We start from the raw sequence: 27962 nt of genomic DNA, 5'->3' as shown, positions 1-27962 counted from the left end.
AAATATTATTGCATGGTTTGCATTATGATAGGAAAGACGTACGAAAAGTTTGATAAGAAAATTTTACCGGTTTCATGTTTAATTATAGAAAGGACCAAATTGCATAAAATGCAAAAGTTGAATTCTAGTAGCTAAAAGGATTAAATGGATATGGAATTCAAAATTTGATGTCCTTATATGTTAATTAGACCATTAAGTGGAGTTAAAAGATACTTTTAATAAATGACGATTCCATCCCTAGGCTCGAAAAATGAAATCCATGCAATTTAATCCTTATTCCAAGCCTAACTGAATTTTTCATATAACATTTACAGCCCATGTAATTCAAAAAAATCAAAAATTTTCCATGAATTTTACATCTTTACAATTTAGTCCCTAAATCACAATTTCATGAAAATTTCCTTTACAAGTTATCTATCAACAACCTTTCATTTTCTACCATAAATTTCAAAATTTCAGCATACTCATCCATGGAAAACTTTAAATACTTTGATAACTTTGCAACTTGATCCCCAAAAAAGATAGATTAAGTTATTACGATCTCGAAAATATAAAAATTACTGAAAATGGAACAATGGTTTCGGGACCACAAGTCTGAGACAAAAAGAAAATTTATTTTAATATTAATGCATGGTCTGCATTATGATAGGAAAGGCGTATGAACATTTCGATAAGAAAATTTTATCGATTTCATGTTAAATTATAGAAAGGACCAAATTGCATAAAATGAAAAAGTTGAATTCAAGTAGCTAGAAGGATTAAATAGCTATGGAATTCAAAATTTAAGGTCCTTTTATGGTAGTTAGACCATTAAGTGGAGTTAGTAGATATTTATGATGAGTCATCTATGAAAAGTTAGAAAATAAAAAGGACCAAATTGGAAATTGAAATAATTAAAGATGATAATAAACTAATATCATCTATTTCATCTTCATCCCCAAATTAAAAATACATGGAAACCCTAGCTAACAGAAAGTGAGCTCAAGCAAGTTGTTTGGTTCAATTAGGTATGAATTCTTTTCCCATTTTCAGTAATTTTTATATTTCCGAGATCATAATAACTTAATCTATCTGTTTTGGGGATCAATTTGCAAATTTATCAAAGTATTAAAAGTTTTCCATGGATGAGTATGCTGAAATTTTGAAATTTATGATAGAAAATGAAAGGTTGTTGATAGATAAACAACTTTTGTAAAGGAAATTTTCATGAAATTGTGATTTAGGGACTAAATTGTAAAGATGTAAAATTCATGGAAAATTTCTAATTTTTCTGAATTACATGGGCTGTAAATGGTATATGAAAAATTTGGTTAGGCTTGGAATAAGGATTAAATTGCATGGATTTCATTTTCCTAGCCTAGGGATGGAATCGACATTTATTAAAAGTATAGGGGCAAAATGGTAATTTTGCGTAGAATGTGAATTGGATGGAACTGAATGTGAATTGTATTAAATTGAGTTAAATTCACTGGTATAGATCCGAATAGACCTAGTTTGGAATTGGATCGAGGAAAACAAGATGTATTGGATTAGTAGCCTACAAACACAAACCATTATCGAGGTAAGTTCGCGTAACTAATTTGTGTACATTTATATGTTTAAATTAAGTATATATGTGTGAATAGTATAATTGCCATGTATGTGAAAGTGATTAAATATTCGAAAATGCCCGATAAATGTTATGTCCCGTTTGAACAAATGAAAATAAATGGATATAAGTTTCCCGTATTGTTTGTGGTCCTGCAAATGTTGTGGACACACCATAGCTCTTACGAGCATCTTGTTATAAGACCTTTTGAGCTTCCTGTTACATGGTTCTTGCGAGCATCTCGATCGGTATTAATCCTACATGTGTTACGGATATACCGCAACTCTTTGTGAGCATCTTGTTATATGATCGGTATGCATTCTGCATATAATGCGGACATACCGCAGCTCTTTATAAGCGTCCCGATATAGGCTCTTTCTGAGCTTCTAATATGGCTCACTTGAAATGTCTGTTATATGGCTATCTAGAGCTCTCTGATAATAACTCTTCGGAGTTACCTGTTAAGCTCAATGAGCTTCTTGTTTTAAACTCTTATGAGTTTCTTGTTATAGCCCAGATAAGCTTCCTATTAGATGGCTCACCTAAGCTTTCTATTATATGGCTCGAGAAAGTGCTTCTTCATTATGTGCCATAATGGGTACCCCTGCATATGAGTTGACAGATTACAGTTTTGTACACTTCAAGTGTACTACATGTTTATCCATCGATATTTCAATTAAATTCAACAGGCAAAGTTTTGACATGATTAAACTGAGCTTAAGTTGATTTTTCATGGAAATGCACATGTTATATGTAAATATGAAATGAAAAACATATATATATATATAAGTTATTACATGATGAGCTCATCCTTGATTCTTGATGTTTACATGTAATACATGACTAACAAGTTTCTTGAGATTATATGTGTTTAGGCAAATTGCCAAATTTTTTGGATGAATTTTCTCTATTTTATAGTACTCGGAAGCTCGTAAAGGTTGGAAGTTGGTCAGAACCACATCACACTATCTCTCTGACTTCTCGGTATATAAAGCAAGATAACTTTTGGTATAATGGCATGTATAAGCTAAGTTAGGCCAAATAATGAAATGTTTTGGTTGGAACTATCCACTGGATTGGCTTGTAATAGTTATATTTTGAAGTAAAAGTATATTTATGTATGTAGCTTTATCATGCTTGGTATGTGTTTGAAATGGTTAAGTGATGCAAATCATATCGTTATATTAATGGGTAAATTGAGTTAGCACGTTAAGTCCAATATGCATATAGGTGATATTATGTCATACTTAATACATGAATTTGGATTGATTTGAATGGTTTGAATTGGTTGGTGAAGATGTTTAAGTGTTTTGTAGGTGGAAGACAATTTGGGTGAGAAATAAGGCTTGGAAATGGCCTTATTTTGTTCACATGGGCATGTGTCTTAGCCGTGTTTGACACATGGCTATACGCACGGGCTTGTGGTTTGGCCGTGTGTCCCCTGCATCTTAAAATTTAAGAAATAGAATGCTTCGAATTGCTCACACGGGCAAATACACGGGCGTGTGTCTCAACCGTTTGTGTCACACGGCCTAAGACACGGGCGTATGGTTGACCGTATGGCCCAAGTCAGAGAGTTACACGGATATGGACACGGGCTAGGACACGACCATGTGCCTCACATCGAATGCCCACACTGCCTGGGATACGGGTATGTCATTTGGCCATGTGAGACGGTCTGGCCACACAGGCGTGTGTCCTCTGTACTTAAGAAAAATTTTGAGATTTTGTGAAAAATTCTCTGAGTACCCAATTTAGTCTTGATTTGTTTCAAATGCATAAATTGTGCCTCGAGAGTCTATTTAAGGGACAATATGATTAAAAATGATTGGTTTCTGATATGAATAATAATTTATATAAATTAATTGTAATTATTCTGTAAACTCCGGTAGTGCTCCTTAACCCTGTTCTAACGATGGATATGGGTTAGGGGTGTTACATATGGATCCCACACTAGTTGAGTGGATGCAAAAATTGGGCTAAACAGTTGATCATCCACCAAGTAGTCATAAGTTTAGGAAAACATATTGATGTCTTCTAGGAAGAAAGTGTCAGCATAAGGCTAAATGACTAGTGCAGTCCGCTAAGGCTAGTGAAAGGCGGAGTCCGTTAGGACCATGAAAAGTGATAATGATCTAGAAAATCTACCCTAGGCTGGAGCCGCAGGTCCAATGAAACCCTTAAAGGAAGGGACTGAAAGAGCGAGTACAATAGAGGTTACACTGTAAGTATTAGTATTACGAGGAAAAGAGAATGTTAAGTACAAATGGTGTTCTGGTAAGGACCCACGTTTCAGCAGTTATTGAAAACCACTATGTATAGCCAGTCTAGAGTAATAAATATGAGTATCATGGATCATGTCCGCCAATTAATGGCTCTGGGTAAGTAAGGCACTGGTTTTGCCAACTAAGTTGGCAAATTCTTCTTTGAAAACCAGGGAGCTTGATTTTAAGCCAAAAGCTTTATTTTCTCAAGATCTTGGCATATATATATACAAACTACATAAAGATCTTACTAAGTTGTTTTGAACTTATAAAATTGTTGCTTGAATGCATGATTAGGTAAAGATATGGGCATCAAGAGGGACCAAGCTGGTTTCTGCCGAAATAAGTGGCGCGCTGTAACTGTTCACGTATATAGAGGGGCACCCATAGAGGCCTTACTTTAAGGTTTAAGTCAATTATGACCGTATTCAAGTATAAATCCAAAGATTGTAAATAAATGTTAGAATTAGGGTCGTAAGGATTACCCACCAGTTGTGTACGAGTTTAGATTTATTTAGACTCTCAAAATTTTAAGTTATTAAAGTATGTAATTAAATCTGAAAGAAAAGTACCGTTTAAGTCATTTGGGTTGGTGTAGCATATGGTACCCGGATCTAGCGACCAAGTCGGGTATAGGGTGTTACAAATTTGGTAAGTAATTTAGCCGAAAATATGGTTAATTAACGCCTAGGGACTAAATTGTAAAAATTTAAATCACTATAGAGTTTTAATTAGGAAAAAGGCTTGGGGACTTAGATAATAATTATCTAGTGGACTAAAATGATTAATAAAAAAATTTATAATAAGTTTTAGTGGATGATGATGTTGGATGTCATTAGATTAAACTAATTGTAGATTAATGTTTAAACAATTATGATTAAGTTAATTAACCAAGTTTAATTACAACTAAAGCTAGTATATAAGTTAAATCTCAGTGGAAAAAAGATGAGAAAATCATTATCTTCAACCTTAGTGTCGTCCTCATAACCAAAGAAAAAGAAAGAAGGCTTTGAAACCCTTGTGACATTCGACCAACATTACAAGTAAGTCCCTAGTCCATTTTTCTTTGATTTAGATAGATTATTTTACCATGGAAGCTTGATTTAGCTAGCACATGTATCGATTTGTTAATTAGTGAAATTTTGATAAGTTACCATTGTTGAGAAATTGAAGAGTAGGCTTGAAATTGAAAGAAATTAAGCTTAGATTATGAAAATGACTAAATTGTAAAGCTTAATAAGCTTTGTTGTTAACTTTGTTACATTAGGGGCCAAATTTAATAAAATGAAATATTGTTATGAAATTATGCTCGGAATAGAAAGTATAGGGTTCCTAATGAGTAAATGTGAAATCGAATTTCAATCTAAAGTTTATATTGAATGTATACTTGTCCCGAGTTTAAAGACTAAATTGAATAAAATGAAAAATATGCTTAAGCTTATGTTTGAAAGTGAAAATATAGAAATTGATATTGTTTGTTTTTGTATTGTCATACGTAGCAAGCATTGATGTTAAGCCTATTGGAAAAATCCAGTTCAAAAACGATTTTCTTGCATAATAGAAAATAAAAATTTTGATAATCGAACTGATTTGTGATATTTATAGCAGTAAACCCTTTACCGAAATCGCACTTGTCTTTTCGGCCAGACGAATCCTTATTCTTCTTGGCTTTTAATCAAATGACCTTTTTCGCTATTCTCGTACCATGAACTATTTTGATTGTGGGCTCGAATGATTCGAATCAAACACAAAACCAGAAATAGTTTTCTTTGTTTTTTGTGTGAAAATGAAAATCTTTTCTCAATAGAAACTTACAGAATTGTTATTTCGAAAAATATATTTAATACTTTAGAGTAGCCTCTCACTACTTTCTAGCAAAGTAACAATATCTTAAAGTTGTACTGGTGCCATTTATTTCAACTAGAAAAGCAAATTCCTAGTCTAATTAGAAGTATAGAGGGTGACAACCCTAGTTAAATAAACTAGGGTTTGTCGTCCCCCTTATTAAACAAGAGGGATCTTGGGACTCTCCCATATCGGGTCCAATTATAAGTAATTCTTGGAATTTTAACCTAGTACATTAAACACAAGAGTTCGGTGTCACGACATGGGTCTAGAATTTTGAAATTTGATGTTTCAAAGTATCGTGTCGCGATGTCGAGATGTGGTATCACGGTAAACCCCTACTTTTTAAAATATTGAAGTATTCAAAGATCTGTGTCGCAATCTCGAGGTTCAGTTTTGCAACACGACCCTCATTTTTACAAATATCATGTTTTTGGCTGTGTCGGTCCCTTCCATTTACTCCTAATTTAAAAATATATCCCAATTTGCCACCCCTTGGCTTCCTAAGTTCATAATCTTATCCTAATTAAAATTACTAAAACTAATTAAAGTTCCAAAATATGAAAAAGTTTAATGAACACTAATTTACAAAACATATTAAAGATTTTGATGATTAAATTAGGTGCGACTACTGGACTTGTCCGTTAGCCCATGAATTCCCTTCATCGAATTCTTATTTTGTTGTCTATCATCCAAATTCTTCCAATATATGTTGTTCCATCTAAGATCTTTCCATTTATTGCGTCCCCTGGACCTGTGCATTCCTACACACATTGAACCACGACTATACCTTTGATCAAGGCTGTTAGGGGTAATATAAAAAATTTTCCCTTAATTTATTTCCTAATTCATTATTTTGGGAATCATGGATACATTTGAACACTTCTATTTCACCATCGATTTTCATAATTAATTCGTTTTTCTCAAGATCGATGGTCAATCTAGACGTGGCAAAAAATGACTTACCCAATAGAATGAGAATGTCTTGGTCCTTTTCGAAGTCAAGGACAACAAAATCGGCGAGGATAATAAAACCCCTCACTTTAACTAATACGTCTTCAACTACATCTTTTAGGCACACTAAAGATCTATCAACTAATTGCAGTGTGATTGATGTATTTTTCAATTATCTCAATCCGAGTTTTAAATAAGTACATAGGGGCATCAAATTAATACTGTCCCCTAAATCACAAAGGGCCTTACTAAAGTGTTTCTCCCTTTCCTCTACAGAAATTGTAAAACTAACCAGATCTTTGAATTTTTGGGATTTTTCAAGCAATTATTGCACTGCAAGAGGCGTCGATATTAATTTTCTCACCTTTTGTAACACTCAGATTTCTAATAACTAGAAATTCAGAAAAACTAATGGACTAAATTGAAATAGAATACAATTTGGTGGCTAATATTGGAAGGAAAAAGAAAGTTAGAAACCAAATTGGGCATGGTTGAGATACAATTCTGGTTCGATTAGAATGGAACCAGCTGGTTCCTTAGTGGAAGACATATAAATAGCACAAAAAGGGCTATAAATAGCCGAGAATGGCTTCTAAGGGATGATTTTCTTTCTGACTTAGTCTTATTCTCTCTTTATCATCATCATGATCATCTTCGGTTGCTTTTGAGAAGATGAGGCCATGGAAGGTTCTGCATGGCACAGACTTCATAAGAATTAAGATGGAAAAGTAGGGAAACCAGCAAGCGATTGCTGTAAGGAGAAGGGAAGCTTTGGCGATCGAAAGAGCTACGGAAACATTGAAGTTTTAAGTGAGTTCCTAAGACTCCAAACCTACTGTTAGGTTTAATGTCGTTTAAGCATGTCATGTTTGCATAAGCATGAAATATGATGGTATGAACATGCATTGCATGTATCTGGGAAACCTCAAGGGGATAAATGAAGTTTAGGAAGGGAAATAGGGAAAGAACCCATTAGTTATTGCCTCGAGCGAAGCTTTGGACCTTGCAGAGGGAATACTGCGGTGTTTAAGTATCAATGTTAGGTGGTGTAAAGGAGATAATGGGAGGAGGATTTGGGAAATGAAAGCATGAAATGATATTTACTGTAATAATGGTATCGGTTGGTCCTTTGGGTTGACATCGTGACGATGGTGTATGGCATAAGATCATAGATGAAAGATGCTATGACATTTGGTATGAGATACATATCATAAGACCATAGATGAAAGATTCCATGGCAACATGGTACAAGGTATAAGGTATATGGTGTAAGACCATAGACGAAAGATGCTATGATAGCCAGGTATAATGAGTAAGACCATGGATGATAGACTCCATAGCATCATAAGGGAATGCACCAGGATGGCGAAGCAGTATAAGACTATGGATGAAAGACTCTATAGCATCAACGAGTAAGTTCGTTGGAACAGTAAACACTAAGTAAGTCAGCTGGGATAATAAACAGAGATCAGAGATAGTCTATTGGGACAGTAAACACAGGTGAGTCTGTCGAGACAGTAAACACAGGTAAGTCTACGGGGATAGTACACACGAGGTATGTTCACCGAGATAGTAAACATGAGGTAAGTCCACCAAGACAGTAATCACGAGGTAAGTCTGATGGGATGCGGTAAATAAGGTAAAATGAGTGTAAGGCCTTCGCTTGGTTATGGTAACCAATGGGTAGTCCGCCAAAGTAGTAAGTGCAATGTAGAACACCAGGATGTTCTAATGATACTAACCGCCAAGACAGTAAGTGTGAGACACGACACCCTGAGTGGCAAGCGAAACTCGAAGAGTTTGTCAAAAGGGGTAAGCGAAGTAAGAAAGGGAATATCTGTTAGAGGATAGACATGGATGCCGCTAAGGCATAGGCAAGGCCCAACAAAAATCAGAGGAAAACAAGCCGTGCGAGAGCTGGCCTAACTTTAGAAAAGTATTCTTGGATTGCAAACAAGGATCCAATATGAAGAGCCAATAGAGGTAGCTCAAAAAAGATGTACGTGAGAGGCAGATCTCACAATAGGAATAGAGGTTACACTCCTAAGATAAACATTCTGTCCAAGGGAAAGAATTTCTGTTAAGACTATTCCTTTGGAGGAAAGACTATTGCGGGTATGCCGCCAGAATGATTGTCTGTAGGGAAGAAATGAGTAAGTGAGATGGTAGACTAGTATAGTCATATGAGCGATGGTCTGCCAGGACAATGAGTCAACTGCTAATCACATGAGGTAGGTGAGGTCCCAGGTTAGTCTTGTGCACAAGACTGAGAAGCATAAATTACGAATTCAAGCATGAAAACATGAATATATACAAAGATTCTTTGATTTAAATATTAAACAAGCTAAATTTATGTGTAAAACGGGATGTAAATAATAGTGTAATTCGTGCAAGATCATTCTCTAACCTTGATGGAAATGGTATTTTCTTAGGCACAGGCTTCAATTGTTGTACAATTTTCGGTTCAACTATTGATTTGACTAGTTTTTTTGTTTGCTCATCAAGGGTCTTGTCGACCGTTTCGACCTTTTCATCCTCCTTTTGCATGGTCAAACTCGGGTTTACCAAAGTCTTACCCTAACAGAGTGCAATGGCATTCACGTGTTCTTTTCCTTCCTTCCGGGGATTATTTTTCGTATTGCTTGGAAAGCCTGTGCCCATTTTCCTTTACATTTCATTAAAAGGGCTTACGATGTTGCACATTTCTTCCTTCAATTCGACCACATCAGCATGAGTTCGAGCATATTTGGATTTCACTTGTTGAATTTCGGACCTCATTAATTTCATTTCTACTTCAGTTCAATCCAATCTTTGAACACAACAATGTGATCGTTGCCCACGGATCTTTCTTGAGATCTTTGAATATACAAAGGTTGATATGAAGGATTTGGTCGATTTTGAATCAGTTTTCCGCTACCTTGATTGCCTCTTCACTTTAGATTAGGATGGTCCTTCCTACCGGGGTTGTAGGTATTCAAATAGGGATTTTCACCTCTATATCCCAAATAATTTACTTCTTCTGGTTGGGTTTAAAAGTATGGCACATAGCTTCAAATAGTGTAGTTTACGGATGGCTTAAACGTGGTCTCCAGATGATGTAACTTTTCCAAAATTTGCTATTATTTATTATCCTTTTTTACTGCTTTATCCATTGAAGACTTTGGGTTATACAAGAAACGCTCGTTAGGCCATATGTTTGAGTTCATAGACATGTCCTCGATCAATTGACATGCTCGCTCATAAGTGTTGGTCATGAAAGCTCCGCCGAATGCACCACCTAATCTGGCTCTCAAGCTACCATCCAATGCATTGTAAAATATTTGCAACTGTAACCACTCTTGTATTCTGTGGTGTAGGTACTTCCTTAGCAATGACTTGAAACATTCCCACATTTAATATATATTTTTTCCCTCGATTTGCTTGAAGTTGGATATGTCACGACTCAATTAGATGGTTCAACTAATAGGGAAAAATTATGTAAGAATTTCCTCGCTAGTTCGTCCCATGTAGTGATGGAACTTGGCTCTTGCGAATCAAGCCATTTGTATGCATTGTCACACAACGAAAAGGGAAATAGCGGAAGACGAACAGCGTCATTGATGACCCCGTTATACTTGAAAGTATCACAGAGCTGAAGGAATTTGTTGAAATGTTGATTTGGATCTTCCATCATATTCCCCCAGAATTGCAAGTTATTCTGAATCATTTGGATGTTGACCATCTTGATTTCAAAATTATTGGTGTTAATCGCTGACTTTTTGATACTCCTTGGACCGCAGGTAGCGCGTATTCGCTTAATGTTAGTTCTTGTCGAGCCATTAGTGGCTCTCTTCGAAATTACATTGGTGGTTCGAGTGCTTCTTCAAACAGGGGTTTTTCCAAGGAAAGTTAGCCACCATCAGTGGGTTGTTTTGCATTTGTTGACAATTGCGTCTTAGGATTTGGCTCGATTGGGATACTTCCGCTTTGAATCATACACTGAAATCAAAGAGATTAAACTAAAGTTAGTAACTTAAATTAAATTGAAATAAAAGAACTAAAATTAAAATCCATATCTATAATTCTAAATTTTCCTATTTATCCTATTAAATTTCAAAAAATAAAATTTTAATTTAATGTCAAAACCTCCTCGACAACAACGCCAAGAACTTGATCATCGCTAGATGTGCAAACGTCTGGATTGGAAATACTGCAGCAAATATGTATATGATTAAGTAGCAGTGTCCACAAGTATACAGGTCAAATTGTAATATAATAAAGTGCTTCAACGAAACACTCCAGGAAGTATTCTGAGGATCGTACCTAAGGGAGGTTGAATTAAACTAAAATTAATTTTCTACACTAATAAGGCTAAATAGTAAAAACCTAAAATTATAGTAGAAAAAAACTAAATTAAAATTACATAACCAGAATAACATAAATTAATAAAATTAACTAAAACAAATTAACAATTGAAATTAATCCAATTAAGCAAACATAAGATTAACTCACTTCAGTTTTCCTGATTAACTTCAGAACTTAGGTTTTATCGAGTTAGCTAGCAATTAACTAGCTATTACCTTTCGGCCTCTAACTAATTAACTAATCGACCAATACACGCTTATCTTTCGACCTCACTTTTTTTACGAGATAAATTATGATTTACTATGTAAACTTATCTTTCGATGTCGTTTATCCTAAATTACTTTCTAGGGTCGTCAATCCTATAGTTTAATCACACATAACCAACTAACTCGAACTCAAACCCTAATTCCTCCGTTAATTATTCTCACATCTGATCGTTAATCTCCCTAAGGAAATTAACTACTCATGGATCTAGATGCAATTATCACTGATTTCATATTCTACATTCAAAGTAGAAAATTAAATAGAAAAAAGGAATAAGAGAATGAATCCGTTTTTATATTAATTTGCGCAGGAAAGCCGAATTTCCTTTGATTGTCACGAAGACAATCCCAATTGCAATTGAAAATCGAAAAGAATTAAATGAAAAAAGTACATAATTAAAGGCTTGGATTGAAATCGAATCCAAGTTAAACAAAGATATAGATTCAAGTGTATAATATAAAAATGATTAAATTGAAATAAAGGAAAAACTAAAATAAAAACCTAAAACTAAACTAAGTGGCTCACTTGGCCAAGCCTCTTAAAGTGAGGCTAAACACATCTATTTATAGCCAAATTTATTTGACCTAATTAGGTTAATTACAACTCTAAAAATTGATGAAGATGCATTGGGCAGACAAAAAACACCATTGCATTAATTATTTTTTTCGTCGTTCGGTGTTGCAACACCACAGGATCGGTGTCGCGACACTACCTTTTGGGGCTAAATTCTATGGCTTCGAAGTCTGCTGTTTTTGGAAAAGATATGATTTGAAAATGATTTTCTTACACAGTGGAAAATTAAAATTTTGGAAACCAACCCAGTAATAAACCTTAAACTGAAATCGTACCTGTGCTTTCGGATAAGTAGACCCTTGATGTTTTTTGGCTTTCAACCAAGCAATCTTCTCCGCTATTCTCGTACCATGAATTGCTTCAAGAAAGTGAGCTTGAATCAATTGAATCAAAACATAGAACTAATTTTTTTTCTTTTGGGGGTAAAAACAAAACTTCTCTCTTCTTTACTAGAAACCAGTAGAATTGTTATTCTGAAAAAATATGTTTAATAGTTAAGAATAAATTCTCTCTATTTTTCGACAGAGTAACAATCCCTCCAAGTTATATAAATAGCGGTGCCGTCTATTTATAGGAAAAGAAGGTAGACTCTTGTTGAATTGTAAATGTTTATTTAAATAGAAAAACAACTTCCTAGTCCAACTAGGAGAGGGAGAGAGGAAAATAGGGTGTGATTCCACTCATATGTATTATGATGAAGATTTGGGTCTCTCATTGTATTAGAGCTTATATATACTTTCTGGACTTTTAACCCTACACTTTATAATTTAATCCAACCCAATACATGTTTTTCTATTTCCAAAATAAACATTAGCTTTCCAATTATATAATTTTCTTATCCCAATTTTACCCCTGTTTATAGTATGACGATTTTACCCCTAGTAAAATTTCAAAGAAAATATATTTAATATTTCACAACTCAACTTTTTCACTATAAATGAATGATTTATTATCATTTCTGGGCTTTAAAGCTGCTCAAAACTTAAATTAATTCTTCGCATTCTTTCTAAGTAATCCATATATATTTGCAAATGAATCATTTCTCATTTTCATTTTCATTTCCATTTCCAATTTGGGAAAACCACATTCATTTCCAAATGATTCAATTTCTCCATTTCAGAGAAAATCATAATAATTTCTGAATGTTTTCCTATAACATCCCAAAAATTGGGTTAGTAGAATCGGGTTAGAAAAATAAGGGTTAGTGAACCAAAAAACGGAGTTAGGTTAGATAATTAAAATAAATAGTAATAAATAAAATAAAATGTTAAAAATTAGAATTAAAAATTAATATTAAGAAATTAAAATTAGGTGTTCAGGAATAAATTTCCTTAAAATGAAATTTTAAAACAAGGTTGGATTTGAAAATAATTTTGAAAATAAGCTTTAATTGAAAACAAGGATTGCTTTGTAAAAGAGAAGAAACCGGAAATAAGATCACCCACGTCTCTTCCCTCCCATTTAAAAATCATTCAAATTTCTTCTAAAAACTAAATCTGAGGTTTCTTTCTCAAATTGATTCATCCTTTTTTCTTTCCTTGCCATCCAAACACAATTTCCTTCCTCAATTTTAAAGGAAACTCATCTTTTCTCCTTCAATTTCACCGCTATTTATAGACACGTTTTGGCTGAATTTGATCTTAAATTGAGGTAACATTCTGAATTTTTATGGTTAAACTAAGTGTGTTGTTATTTCAATTCGAGTTTTAATTGATTAAATCAAGATTTCAATAGATCAATTGATTTAAAATCGATTTTTTACTTGAAAATGGTAGATCTCGTATTACTAAGCTAAGCTTCTATTTTAAAGTGATTTCTAAATCATTTGATCTAATTAAAAAAATTAATCTTAATTTAACAAATCCTTAATAAATTTTAACGAATTGGATGTTTTCCCCATTTTCATGTTCATGTAAGCTTGATTATTTTGAAAAAATTAGATCCGTGTAATTAGAAAAAATTGAAGGCTTAGATCTGTAACTAGATGATATTTAGGATGCATGAAGTCAAAATTTAAGCTTAGAAACGAGATTTGAGTGGTTAAACATTTATTTCGACAAAACTAGCTAAGCTTTCGGTTTTGTGATTTTGGAGTGATTTAGTTGTGTTTGCTACTATTTTTAATTCCTTTGTATTGTGTTTGATATGTATGTAAAGTGTCAAATTGTTTGGAAGACTCTACAAGTAAGGACAAAGGCAAACAAAAGCTTACTTAAGCTTTTTCCATTGAAGCAAAGGTTGCAAATGTGAGTGATCTGGTGTGCTATAATTATTGCACAAATCAGAGTGTTAAGGGGAGCTCAAGTAGCCTAAACACCTATTTTAAGTTCCAAGACTAAGTATTCTTACTTAAACTTATGATACTTTGCAAATAAAGCTTAGACATGATATGAGATATGATGTATATTGAGATATCATTGCAAATGCTTTGTGTTTATGATTGAATATGATATGAACCTTGTTGGTTTTGGGCACACAATATGAGATCTATGTGAATATGGATCCTTGAGCATCATATGAGGGCTTGAAAGTGCATTACAAGTGAATATGAAAGTGATATGAATATATGTTTTTTTATAAGTGAACAACTGCATAAAATAGTAAGTATATGAGTTTATGAATGGATATATTGGCATTGTGATCTTTTAAAACATTGGATATAGTTGGCATACCATAAGATTATGAGTACTTTTCACTTTTTGGGTTGTGTTTGAAGGCTATACTTGTATGTGTTTGGAGGGTATATATGGTTGTGTTTGGTGGAGATATTTGGTTGTGTTTAGAGGGTATAATCGATTGTGATTGGAGGGTGATAGCTTCATGCTACACATTATATCGGTTGCGTTTGGAGATTTGTTTATCCAAAACAATATGTTTTATGACATGTTTCAGAATTACATCATGCCAATATATCAATTTGAATGCTTTGTGTATGCTTAATGTCATACCATTTTTTATTGCTATAGTATGGCTTCCTTTAACCATGAGTATGTGTTTACTTGTAGCACTCTTGAAAACTCACTGAGTTTGAAAAGCTCACACTCTCTTATGTATATCTTTCAGAAAATGGCTTGAGTGAGGAGGGAAAAGTGTACAAGTTGTGATCCATAGCAAGGCAATCCTTGGAGTAGGTGATTTGGTTTGGTTTTGCAAATAATGAAGGCAATGTGGGACTTTATTGGGACTTGGACTTTTTATAGTTTTGTTGGTTTGTTAAATGGTCATTTTAAGGACTATTCATGGACTTTTATAATTGGGTTTTTATTATTCTTATGCTTGAGAATTTTGACTTGAATATGCATGTTTGATGGTTAAATTGTATGTTGAATGCTATGCATGCTTCTTGGTGAAATGTTATTAAGGATGCTTAAATGGTTTTCTAAATGTTTAGACAAGTTTTAAATATCATATTGGTATGAAATGAACCTATTTTGCACTTTGAAATGCATGAGTTGCAAATTTGACATGTTAGGTAATTGAATTGTGATTTTAGGATTGTATGCTAGTATAGCAATATGCTTGAGATGCCAAAGTATGTTAATGCATGATCTAGAGCAAGGGAGTATGATTTATATGATCTATGAATGTTATATGCTATGTTAGAATAGGGAAATTAGCATGAAAACATGAAATTGCATGTCTAGTTTAGTGTCAAAGTGTTAAAAGTGAGTTTCTGGGCTGTTTTTGAAGAAATTACAGGTGACATGGTGACGATACATAACCAACGTCATGATGAGGGATCAACATCACGATGAGGGAGATCACGTGGTCTCAACGTGACATCCTAAGTGATTGAACCATGTTTTGATAGTTTTGTAATTTATTCCTAATTTTTATACTATCAAATTGGAGTCCTTAACTGCATGATTAAGTATTTGCATGATTAAGTATTGTATGGTTAATTCCATAATTTTCTAAAATATATTTTTTGAATATTTTACAAATTTAGGATTTAGTCCTTTAAAATTTGCATGACTCGTACACTTTGATGTAAGTAAAAGTCTGAGTTCAAATAGATAAGGAACCAAAAGTTGGCGCGTTGGATTTGATGTTTTACGAGAAATTGCATCAATAGTGTAAAATGATGTTTTACCCCTATTGTTATTTTGTTGTATTGCGATAGACAAAGCATGTTTTAGAAGTGTGTGTGTGTGTGTGTTTATTTATGGTTTAATTGAATATTATGTATGTGTTGTATGGTGTGATTGGTAGTTTTATGGTGTGTTTGGATGATCGATAAGGAGAGTCACGTAAGTGACTAATATGACATTATGGATTTCGGTTAGACCATTTCAATCGGTTTGGGGCACCATATTTCCATTTCTCTATTTTGATTCATTCTGTTCATTTTCGATTCAGCACATTATTCATTTCTGGTTTCAACGAGCCAGCGAAGGGACTGATTGGACATATGTAATCAGGGATAAAATGATTTATAATTAAATTCTGACTTTTCACCTATTAATTATAAAAATTATTTAGTCACGAAGTCATTACACTATAATATCATGATTGAGCTCTCCCTAACGATATACCATTACGAAAGCATCTACTTAGTGCTCATCCAATGACCTTGTCATAAGTGTGTTACCCTCATAGGATATCATTGATTTCTTTGGGATAATATCTTCTCTCCCAATATGGTCATATTTTATCTCATGGTAACCATTACATATTCCTTCATGAAAAGTCAATCACTATCAAATAGTGATCAAGTCATCCATCACAAGATGAATAACCTGTGGCCATGTTTCCTTTTCATTAATCATATAATGCTTATGAGAGGATATCATTTACCCATGTCTCGGGCTATGAATTCTATTGTTGTGAATGACATTACATACTGCAGAAGTTGTACACCCAACGCGCCAACTTTTGGTTCCTTATCTATTTAAACTCAGACTTTTACTTACATCAAAGTGTACGAGTCATGCAAATATAGTTTGTCATCCACTCAGGATTTAGGTATGCCACACTATGAACATCATAAGCGGATAGATCCATAAATAGATTCAATGTAACACCCCAGTTCTGGTGGGTACAAGGTTTGGTGTATAGTCCTAAGGTAGTATGATTAGCAGAGTATCCTTCATGCAAGTGCATCTTTGGCGTATAGAGCGAACGTGCATAGTTATATGGTTAAGTTGATAAAGGTTCCTTTTCAGGTGGCTGTGTTAGTTAGAATAAGATTAGCTGCCAAGTAAAATGGTATCGAGAGTATGAGTTCATGTCAGGAATATAGTGCACCCGTTAACTATGGTACTGTGCAAGTTAAGTTACAAGGCAAGCTGGTTAGGAACCAACTGAATGTGAACCAGGATAGTTAAAAGATAAGGGGATACTCAATTAGGTTTCTCGAAAGTTGTAGACTTTTTGATAAGATAATTCAATAATGATGTAACATTTGTCAAGTTCCCAAAAGGACCTAGATTATAATAATAGATATTCAAGTTTGGGAAAGGGGAGTTCTCTTCTTCTTTCTTCAAAAATATGGTTATCTGAAGCTTGAGGAACCGAAGACATTTCTTTAAGCTGAAGTTGAAATCCTTGATATTATTAGTGACTACACCATGTCAAGGTAAGTTTTATGGCTCTGCATGTTATGTTATGAAAGATAGGTTTGTGAAAGTGCATGAACAGTAAGATGAAGAAGTAAGGCTTTATATGGGGTTCATCTAGGTTTGAGATGATGGTAAGGTTATTCAAATGAGCTTTACTGGTGTTCCTTTATTTTATAAGCAGTTTTTGCTGCAATATCTTAATGAAGGTTAGATCTGGAGTTAAAATTGCTATCCGTGGTTGTTAGGTGAGTCTCTATACTGACTCTTGCATGTATACTATTCATACATGATACATCCATGGTAATTGTTCGAACTATGAAATAGAAACCAGAAGTGTATAGGCTGAATGTTTGCTGGCGTTTGAATGTATAGTTCGTATGAATCTGACAAGTTCAGTATGTGAATTTTGAGTATGGTTGTATGGAAAATTTGAAACACATGAGATGAAGTGCATGATTAGTGTCTTAAAGTGTTGAGTCTTAACCGATGCTAGTGCATGAATAGTCAATTAAGTAAGTCAATGTTTGTTCACTACGGTGGAGTCTAAAGTAGTTTGTCGGGACTAAAAACACGGTCTCTAATATGAATTTTGAAGGAAAAACCCATGGCCATGACACCTTTCGAAATAAATTAAGGGACGGTAATTACCTAATAGGGTTCTCTGCGTGTCCCAAGACGATGATGGGCAAACCTCACATAACGTGAGTTTAGGCAAATCCATATCGTAAACAAGTCAGGAAAGGAACTCCTCTGTGGCGCAATATGAAAGGAAAGCCTTTTTGGCGCAATATGAAAAGAACGCCTTTGGGCGAATTATGAAGGGATAGCCTCTATGGCGAACCCGCAATGATAGCCTTTGCAACAGCCCAATTTCAACCCTAATCGGATGTAGTCGTTTCGGGACCACTAATCTAAGTCTAAAAAATATTTTAATATTATTTTCTGTGTTTATTATGTGTGAATTTGATTGTGTTAAATTTTTGTGTTTTAATTTCATCGTTTAAGTATCCGATTTAATAAAAGGGCTTAAATGCGTAAAATAGAAATTTAAGGGCTAATCTAAAAGCACCTAAATGTTGTTGTCTTTTTAAATGGGAAGATTTACGATGCAATAAGACCAAAAGTTAGATAGTGGGTGGCGTTTGACAAGATTGACCTTAATATATATGTTATACATAATTATTATTAAAAGGTTAAAATAGTAATAAGGTAAATATTAACATTATAATAAAAATAAGTCAAGAAAAGATGAATATGTTCATCTTTGTTAAACAAATATTGAAAAAAAAGAACCATCCATGACTTCTTAAGTTTCAGCACTTCTTTAGCTTGGTTAAGGTATGTTTTGGTTTTGATTTTTTGATGATTTTTACGTTTTTGCGATCGTTGCTTCGTGTTCTATCTAGCCCATGCTTTAATTTTAGAATTTGATGGTGATTTTGAGATATGACATTGATGAATACTTGAGCTTGGTAATAGTTGATGATGAAATATGAAAGATATGTGATAGATTATAATGTTTGTTTTTAAATTTTTTGATGAATTTATTATTTTGGGTTAATTTGTAACGAAATATTAAATTGGAGGACTAAAAGGTGAAATAAATGACATGCAAGGACCTATATGAGTCTAGGGAATATTCGGCCAAACTATAGTGTGGTCAATTTGGAATATTTTGTGTTTTGTAAAATTTGGACTAAATTATAAAAAAGTTAAATATTAGGGGCAAAATGGTAAATTGCCCATTTATGTGTTGTTGGAAAAAATTGAAAGAAATTATGTTTGAATGAGTTCAATTTGAATGTGTTTAGATCGAGAATTAAAGAAATCAGACTTAGATCGGGGGAAGACTAAAGTAGTTGACTAATCATTCTGTTTCAATTATCGTTGTCCGACGTAAGTTTATAAGCAAATAGACGTTGTAAATTTTAGATAAATATTAATTATATATGCTGAAATGAAATATGCAAAATATATATATGTTGTAGCCGAATGTGTATTTGTTTGAGAAGCAGGGATAGATGTGAATGTGATTTGTTGATATTTAGCACTGAGTGTGCGAGTATGAAATAGCTACGGCTATATGATTAGCACTAAGTGTGCGAATTAAATGATGAGGTTGAATAACGAGCACTAAGTGTCCGAAACTAAATAATGATGTTAAATAACCGGCACTAAGTGTGCGAAACCGAGATCAATTTGGTTAAGTAAGAGAAGGGCACTAATGGTGCAACTTTATTAATGCTTCGATAAATTATTTAGTACAATTTGTACTGATCCGATGAATGATAAATGTCACATATATGTATATGTTGGTATAAGTATGTAATATTTAATTAATATATGCTATCAAAGTTAGTTGGTTATGTCAACTGGGATACAAAAGTATGTGTGTGTGTAAAAAGCCTATATATATTCGGCAAAAGGGTAAGTATATGTGTGAAGTCATAACTATGTTTTATATGCATTTATATATGAATGAGTACATTCGGTAAAGAATGGTATATGATTTGAAGATGAAAAATAACTATGTTATTACTTAAAGGTATATTCGGTCAAGCTGAAATTGGTTCATAGTTATATATTTGAAATATAAGATTTGCAAGCTCGAATGTGTATATATGAATATGATTGCATTATTCAGTTTGTTATTGAATTATTAATGTCATTGAATTGTTTAATTGGTTATGACTTACTAAGCTATGATAGCTTATTGTGTATGTGTGTTTCCTTCGATTTTATAGATTTTGGAAGCTAGTTACCAGGCTCGGGGATTGTCAGCGTAGTCAATCACACTATCGTCTGTCCATCAATACTATAAAAGTTAAATTTAAAATATATGGTATTTATAGGCTATACTACCCTTTTGAATATATTTTGAATGAAGTGGATATATATAAGAAGCCATGCAAAAATGGCTTGTTTATTTTGACATGAATGGTTTCATGCTTTGATTAAATATTATGGTTGATGATTTGGCTATGTTTCTTAAATGGTTGAGACTAATATAAGTGATGTTATGCTTTGGAAGATTTTGAATTTTGATAATTATGCATATTGGTTGTGTTAGACAAGTAAAGTTGATTGATAAGATACGGTATAAGTATAAGCTATGTGTGAAATCATGGATGGAAATATCTTAATTTTCGGTAATTTAGATTGAACTTGAATTATCATTTACTATGTAAAAGTTGTATATTGATTTACTATGAATATAGAGTAGTTGAAATTGGTAAATTGCATAATGAGCATTGTTTATGGAATTGGTCTTTTAAATGACCTTTGAAACATTGAGGGATAAATAATACATAGTAAATAAATATATATATATAGGATCGGTCTTGGTATGTTATGCATGGAATTGTTTGAGTATTGATGAATTTGACGTTGGTTAAAGCATAAGTATTTAAGCTTAATTGTATTCGACTAAAGTTTGAGAAATTGGCCATATGAATAGTAATTTTACTTATTTGATGAATGAATATTTGTATGCAATTTGATAAGTAGTTTTGAGTGTATGAATAATAATAAGTGAATAGACTATGAACTTATACAAATGCTTATGGCATATTCAGCCCAATGTTTATAATTGCTTGTATTTATAAGGGTTGATATAGGTACATATGTTAAAATATAATGATTACATGTAAAATAGGAAAAATTTTAAATGTGAGTTTTATATACACATTTGTGTCATTGTTGTTTGTAATTGATTTGTTAGTCGAGTAGGCGAAATGAGGTATGACCAAAAGTGGTGTTTGAAATATTCTGCATAATTTTTAATTATGAGATATGTGTTTACGAATATGTTTGATGCATGATATGAAATGACTCGTAATAAGTTGATATTACCTTTTTGATTTAAGACTTGGTTGGTTTAGTAGGTTGAACATGTGTTTATATATGATTTTTCGAATTTGAATTTGGTTCGGTAATACCTCGTAACCTTATTCTGGCGACGGTTACGGGTTAGGGGTGTTACAGACTTTGTGGTAATAGTTTGTTAGATAAGCCCTACGACGCACTCTGAAGGAATAATTTACATGGCGAATTCTGAAACAATGCCCTTGTTGCGTATCATAGTGAGGCTCTCAATGGCGTACCCTAAAGGAATGATTTATGTGGTAAATTTTATATTAAATTGTTTTGGCGCAATCAATATGGCTTTTCAGTATGATTAGAAACATCAAAAGGCACAGTGTCTTTGTGGGCTACAATAAAGTGTTATGCAGGACCATGATTCAACTGTGAATAATGAAGTGATGAGATGTAGAAGGGATGATAGAATAACATAAAAGAAGCGTATTCCGAATAAGGATTTTTCTAATTTTATATTTAAAGAAAGGTACTTGTTATCTATATATGTGATCAAACATGAATTGTGGTGAAATGATGGCTTAAAGTTACGTATACAAGAGTAACGGTGTTTCGGTTGAATGAACCTCTGTAAAGGAAATGGGTAAAAACTTATAAAAGATTAGATTGAAAGAGGTAAGTGGCATATCGAAGATGTTGATGGGTAAGTAATGATTTCAGAGTAGAGCATGATATTCATAAAGAATGAAGAATGAAATTCTAAGAAAAGTATTCGCTTGAAACAACTGGAAAGACCAAAATAATAAGAACGTCATAACAATTCTTCAGTAACAATGTGCAAGCATTTGCATACAGAGCAAGTTAGCGACGCATTTAAATTTTAAACTGCTACTTAGAAATCCATGCTTTTGGATATCTGTAATATATTAGGTTTTCAAATAAGATATTTTTGCAATTTAATTACCTAGAGTTGAAGTTGTAATTACTCATTGTATTTACTTATGTATTTTAGTTTGAAATTTTGTAATTAAGTAAGTTGTAATTATCTGTAAATTGTATAAGTAGATTAAGTTTGTGTTTGTATTCCTATGGTAATAGCTAAGATTCAGATCCGGTCAATCAGACCGGGTTGAAGACGTTACATTCAAGATCTATTCTACTTGGGTCTAGTCTGATGTATTATTAGTCTAGTCAGTCACATCTATGTCTCTATCTTCTGGGAGTCATCTGCTCCCATGCCTAAGACAAGGCATCTCCCTAATTGGACTTGATAGACGACATATTAGTCTTTCAATCGGTTAGCTCATTTCCAATTAGACTAAGAATATATTTAGGTTAGTCTACTGGTACAAGTTGTCTTTCCGTTTTACGATCTGACCATGTAATACCACTTAATATTAGTTAAACATTAGACAACAACATTAGCTTCCATTTTGTTTTGCGTGCAAAAACCATGTGATGAACATATACAAAGTACTAATGTAATTTATGAATAATTTTATTAATCGATCTGTTTGAAAAAATTACAACTATACTTAGATGAAAATATTACAATTAGGGCACCACATCCAACAAGTGTTAAGACAGCAGAGGCCGATGTCACGACGATGTCGTCGTCCTTCGCGTTCTCAACCTAAAAATAGTATCCTGTACACTCAAGTAGCTCATTAGTTTATCTCTAGACCCTTAGTAGCCCATTAGGTCATCACATGACTAAAAATTGCGTAAAAACACTTATTTTACAGAAATTAAACTGTTAAAAACTGAAAACGTAATAAAAACATGTAAAAGAGTTAGAAAATAAGCTCGTTAAGTACCGAAAAAGACTCTAATTTGTTAGTGTTAAGTATGACTCCTATTTTAGTCAAATTTAAGAAATAATCTTCTAGTTAAACTCTGTTTATTTGGTTCAATCAAACTCTAATTAGTCTAGATTATTTTATTATTATTTAACCTATGAATTTAACCTATAAATAGGCTCTTTTACAACTTTAGAAAATACACCCAATAGAGTTTAGAACTCATAACTCATTTAGAGAATTTTGTGTTTATATTTTGAAGGTTCATTATTTTCGGGTTTTGGGGGTTTAGTTTTGTATATCCATTTTTTGTACTATTCTTTCTTTTGTCATTATAGTAAAATTATCTTTGCCTATGGTTTTTTATCCTCTTTGGAGGGGTTTTTCCACGTTAAATTTGTGTGTTCAATTTCTCAAATTCTTCCACTATTTATCTTGTTTAATCGAGTCGATCCCCAACAAGTGGTATCAGAGCTAGTTTAATTTTTCACAAATCAGCCCGTTTAGAGATGACAACAACAAAGTTTATAATTGAGAAGTTCGATGGTGAGATAAATTTCAATCTGTGGCAAGTTCAGATGATGACAATTCTAGTTCAATCCGGCTTGAAAAAGGTTGTTACTTGGAAAAAGCCTGTGAATCTAAATAAAATAGAATGAGAAGAGCTTGATGAAAAGTGTAACAACCCGTTTTCAGTGAAATTGGAACAGTGATTTCGGGACCACAAATCTGAGTCCAGAAGGAAAATTTTTTTAATATTATTTCATGGTCTGCATTATGATTGAAATATCATATGAAAATTTCATTAAGAAAATTTTACCGATTACATGTTTAATTAGATGGAAAGGACCAAATTCCATAACATGCAAAAGTTGAATTCTAGTAGCTAAAAGGATCAAATAGCTATGGAATTCAAAATTTGAGGTCCTTATATGGCAAATAGACCATTAAAAGGAGTTAATAGATAAGTATAATGATTCATCATTGGAAATTTAAGAAAAGAAAAGGACTAAATTGGAAAGATGGAAACCCTAGCCATGGAAATTGGGTTTTGAGCAAACTTATTTGGCTCAATTAGGTATGTTTTCTTGTCCTGTTTTTAGTAATTTTCATATTTCCGAGATCGTAATAGCTTAATCTAGCTATCTTGGGGATTAATTTGTAAAATTATCAAAGTGCTAGGGTTTTTCCATGGATGAGTATACATGAACTATGAAGTTTTATGGTAGAAAATGAAAGGTTTTTGTTAGATAAACAACTTTTGTAAAGTGAATTTTGATGAAATTGTGATTTAGGGACTAAATTTTAAAGATGAAAATTTTATGGAAAAATTCTAAATTTTTTGAAATACATGGGCTGCTAATGTTATATGTAAAAATCGACTAGGCTTGGAATAAGAATTAAATTGCATGAATTTAATTTTCTGAGCCTAGGGATGAAATCGAAATTAATTAAAAGTATAGGGGCAAAATGACAATTTTTCCTAAGATGTGAATTGGATTGAATTGAGTATGAATTGTATTAAATTAATGATAAATTCATTCATATAGATTCGGATAGATCAAATATGGAGTTAGATCGAGGAAAAGAAAAAGTAAAAGATTAGTAGATTTTTGCGTACACGAACACTTGTCGAGGTAAGTTCATGTAACTAAATTGTATATTTATATTTTCGAATTGAATTGTATGTATTTGAATTGTGTAATTACCATGTGTGAAATTAATCACATATCCGACGATGACTGACAAGTGTTAAGTCTCGTTTGAATAAATGAAATTCGATGGATACAGGGTTCTTGTAGTGGTTGTGGTCCTACATGTGTTGCGGACACACCGCAACTCTTATAAGCATCCTGTTATATGACTCTTTAGAGCTTCTCGATTAAAGGCTCTTTCATGAGCTTTCCGATTAATTGGCTCTCTGGAGCTTTCTAATATTGGCTCGCTTGAACCTTCCCTATATTGGCTCATATGAGATTCCCAATAATGGCTCTCCAGAGCTTCTTGTTACATAGATCACATGAGCTTCCCATTATATGGCTCGAAAGAGCTTCCCATTTATGTGCTCATATGAGCATTCTTGAATATGAATTGACGATTTTCAATTTTGTACACTTCAAGTGTACTATCTGTGTATCCATTGATATTGCAAATATTTCAACGGGCAAAGTTTCAACATGGATTAATCTGAACTTGAGACGAATTATTATGGAAATGTACTTGAAATACATGGATACGATTTGTACATGTTATATGGATACATGATGTGGAAAGCATATGTATATAGAAATTTTATTATTGTTGAGCTCATACATGTTTTCTGATATTTATTTGAAATATATGACTAATAAGATTATTGAGGATATGTATTTAGGCTTTTGGCCAAGTTGTTTGGAATATGTTTTGTGTGCTTACCTTTAATGTGATTAAATGGTAAGTTAAATTTCATGTTATATAAACTTACTAAGCATTAAATGCTTACTCTGTTTTATTTCTTTTGTTTTATAGTACTTCGGAAGCTCGTTGGGTTGGAAGCTTGGCTGAGATATCTCATACTATCCATCATCTCATTTCGGTATAATTAGTAAATTGTCTTTGGTTATAATGGCATGTATAGGGTAATTTGGTTAATGTTGACTCAAAAGTATTTTTGTTGTAATTAGCCATTGGAATGGCTTATGTTGGGCATATTTTGATGTATTTATTTATGGTCTTAACATGTTTGATGTGTGTGTTGAAATGATTGATTGGTGGAAGTTACATAGGCATAATAATAAATGGTTTGAGATAACAAAATTGGTGAAATATTCATATATGTGTATAGTTATTTTGGTAAGTTTGGATACTTGAACATATGTGATGAAATGTCACGCATAATACTTGATTTTGGCATGAATTGAGGGTCTTGTTATGGCTTGTAAGTGTGCAACTTGATATGTTTAGGTGAAACCCAAAAGTGGTGAGAAATATGGCCTAGGAAATGACCTATTTTCGTCCACACAGGTAGAGACACGAGCGTGTGTCTCAGCCGTGTGTGATACACGACCTAGCACATGGGTGTGTGGTTTGGCCGTGTGTCCCCTGTATATTAAAATTTGAGAAACAGAATGCTCAAAATTATCCACACGGCCTAATTAATGCACCTAATTAATGCAAGTCAATATGCTCATACGGCTTAACACACGGACGTGTGGCTTGACCGTGTAACCCAAGTCAGAGAGTTACATGGGTATGGACATGGGTTGGACACAGCCGTCTGTCCCTATTTCGAATGCCTACATGGCCTAATTCACAGGCGTGTCTCTTGATCGTGTGAAACACACGACCTAGCCACACAGGCGTGTGTGCCCTGCACCTAGGAAACAATTTTAAAGTTTTGCGAAATATTCTCTAAGTACCCAGTTTAGTCTCGACTTGTTTCTAATGTGTAGTTTGGGCCTCAGGGGCTCAGAGACTATATGATTGATTTTGATTTGGTTTCTGACATGAATGCTAAATGAAATGAAATGTCTGTGTTTGATCTGTAAAAATTTTGGTAATGCTTCGTAACCCTATTACGGCGACGGATATGGGTTATGGGTGTTACAAAAAGGCTTTTTCTGCAATCCAGTTGTGCCTCGCAAATACGGTATTACATGAGGTATTGATGGAAAAGACCTCACTCGCCTTGTGGAAAAGGTTAGAAACTCTTTATGCAACTAAGTCTCTGGCTAACCGTTTAGTGTTGAAACAACGTCTATTTACGTTTCGCATGAACGAAGGTGAGCTTCTTAGAGATCGCATCAGTCAATTTATTACTCTTTTAAATGATTTAAAGAACGATGAGGTTCAGATTGATGATGAAGATCAAGCTATGCTATTATTGTGCTCTTTACCCATTTCATACAAGTTTTTGAGGAAGACCCTGATTTATGGTACAAACAAACTCTCATTCGAAGATGTGAAGGGTCATTTGTTGAGTAGAGACAAACTCGACAATGAGTTTGGTTTGGATAGCAAGGCAGATAGGCAAGCTTCCATTTTGGTAGCATCAAAGAAACGAGAAAAAATGTGTCGCTATTGTAAAAAGTTAGGTCACGTCAAAGCACATTGTTATAAAGTGTGAAATAAAAGAGCTGCTGAGAGTAATGAGGAAGATGTAGCTGGTGCTAATTTGGCCAATGAAAGCGGTGATGATTTTTTGTTAGTGTCAATGAGCGATAACTCCAAGCTTACGTTCGAGTGGATCCTAGATTCAGGATGTTCTTTCCACATGTGTCCCAATAGAGAATGGTTCTCTACATACAATTCGGTTGAAGGTGGAGTTGTGCGTATGGGAAATGATTCATCCAGTAAGGTAATTGGTATTGGTACTGTTAAATTAAGATGCACGATGGAACAATTAGAACACTCTCAGATGTCAGGTATGTACCTGATTTTCGAAAGAATCTCATCACCTTGAGTATTTTAGACTTGAAAGGATGCAAAATCAACATCGAGTCGAGCAGCATTAAAGTATCTCGTGGAGCTCTCGTTTTGTTAAAAGGTAAAAGAATCGGTAGTCTTTATATTTGGAAGATTCTAAAGTGACTGGTGAAATCGGACGTCCCTCGTCCGTTAGGAAGTCAAAGTCAGATTTCAAAGGAGGGAAAAATGTACGATCGTTTCGTTGAAGAAATGTTCTCTTTTAGATGCAGGTTTTGAAAAGTTAAGGCACTGTGTCCTTGAAAATCAGACTCGGGTTAGTTTTGATTTGGCAGTGTACAAGTTGAAGGCTAGAAGTCTTCCAGTTTCTAAGCACAGATTCGACTCAGTTAATTCACTGCATAGTTCAAGATAGGCTCGTGGCGGGCTTTGGCAAAGATGGCATTGTGGAAATATGAGTCAAGGTTGAGATTTGTTAAGTATGACTCCTATTTCAGTCAAATTTGAGAAATAATCTTCTAATTAAACTTTATTTATTTGTTTTAATCAA

Source organism: Gossypium hirsutum, chromosome D08 (genome assembly GCF_007990345.1).
Source record: "Gossypium hirsutum isolate 1008001.06 chromosome D08, Gossypium_hirsutum_v2.1, whole genome shotgun sequence".
Classification (NCBI taxonomy): Eukaryota; Viridiplantae; Streptophyta; class Magnoliopsida; order Malvales; family Malvaceae; genus Gossypium; species Gossypium hirsutum.
This window is presented reverse-complemented; position numbering follows the sequence as displayed.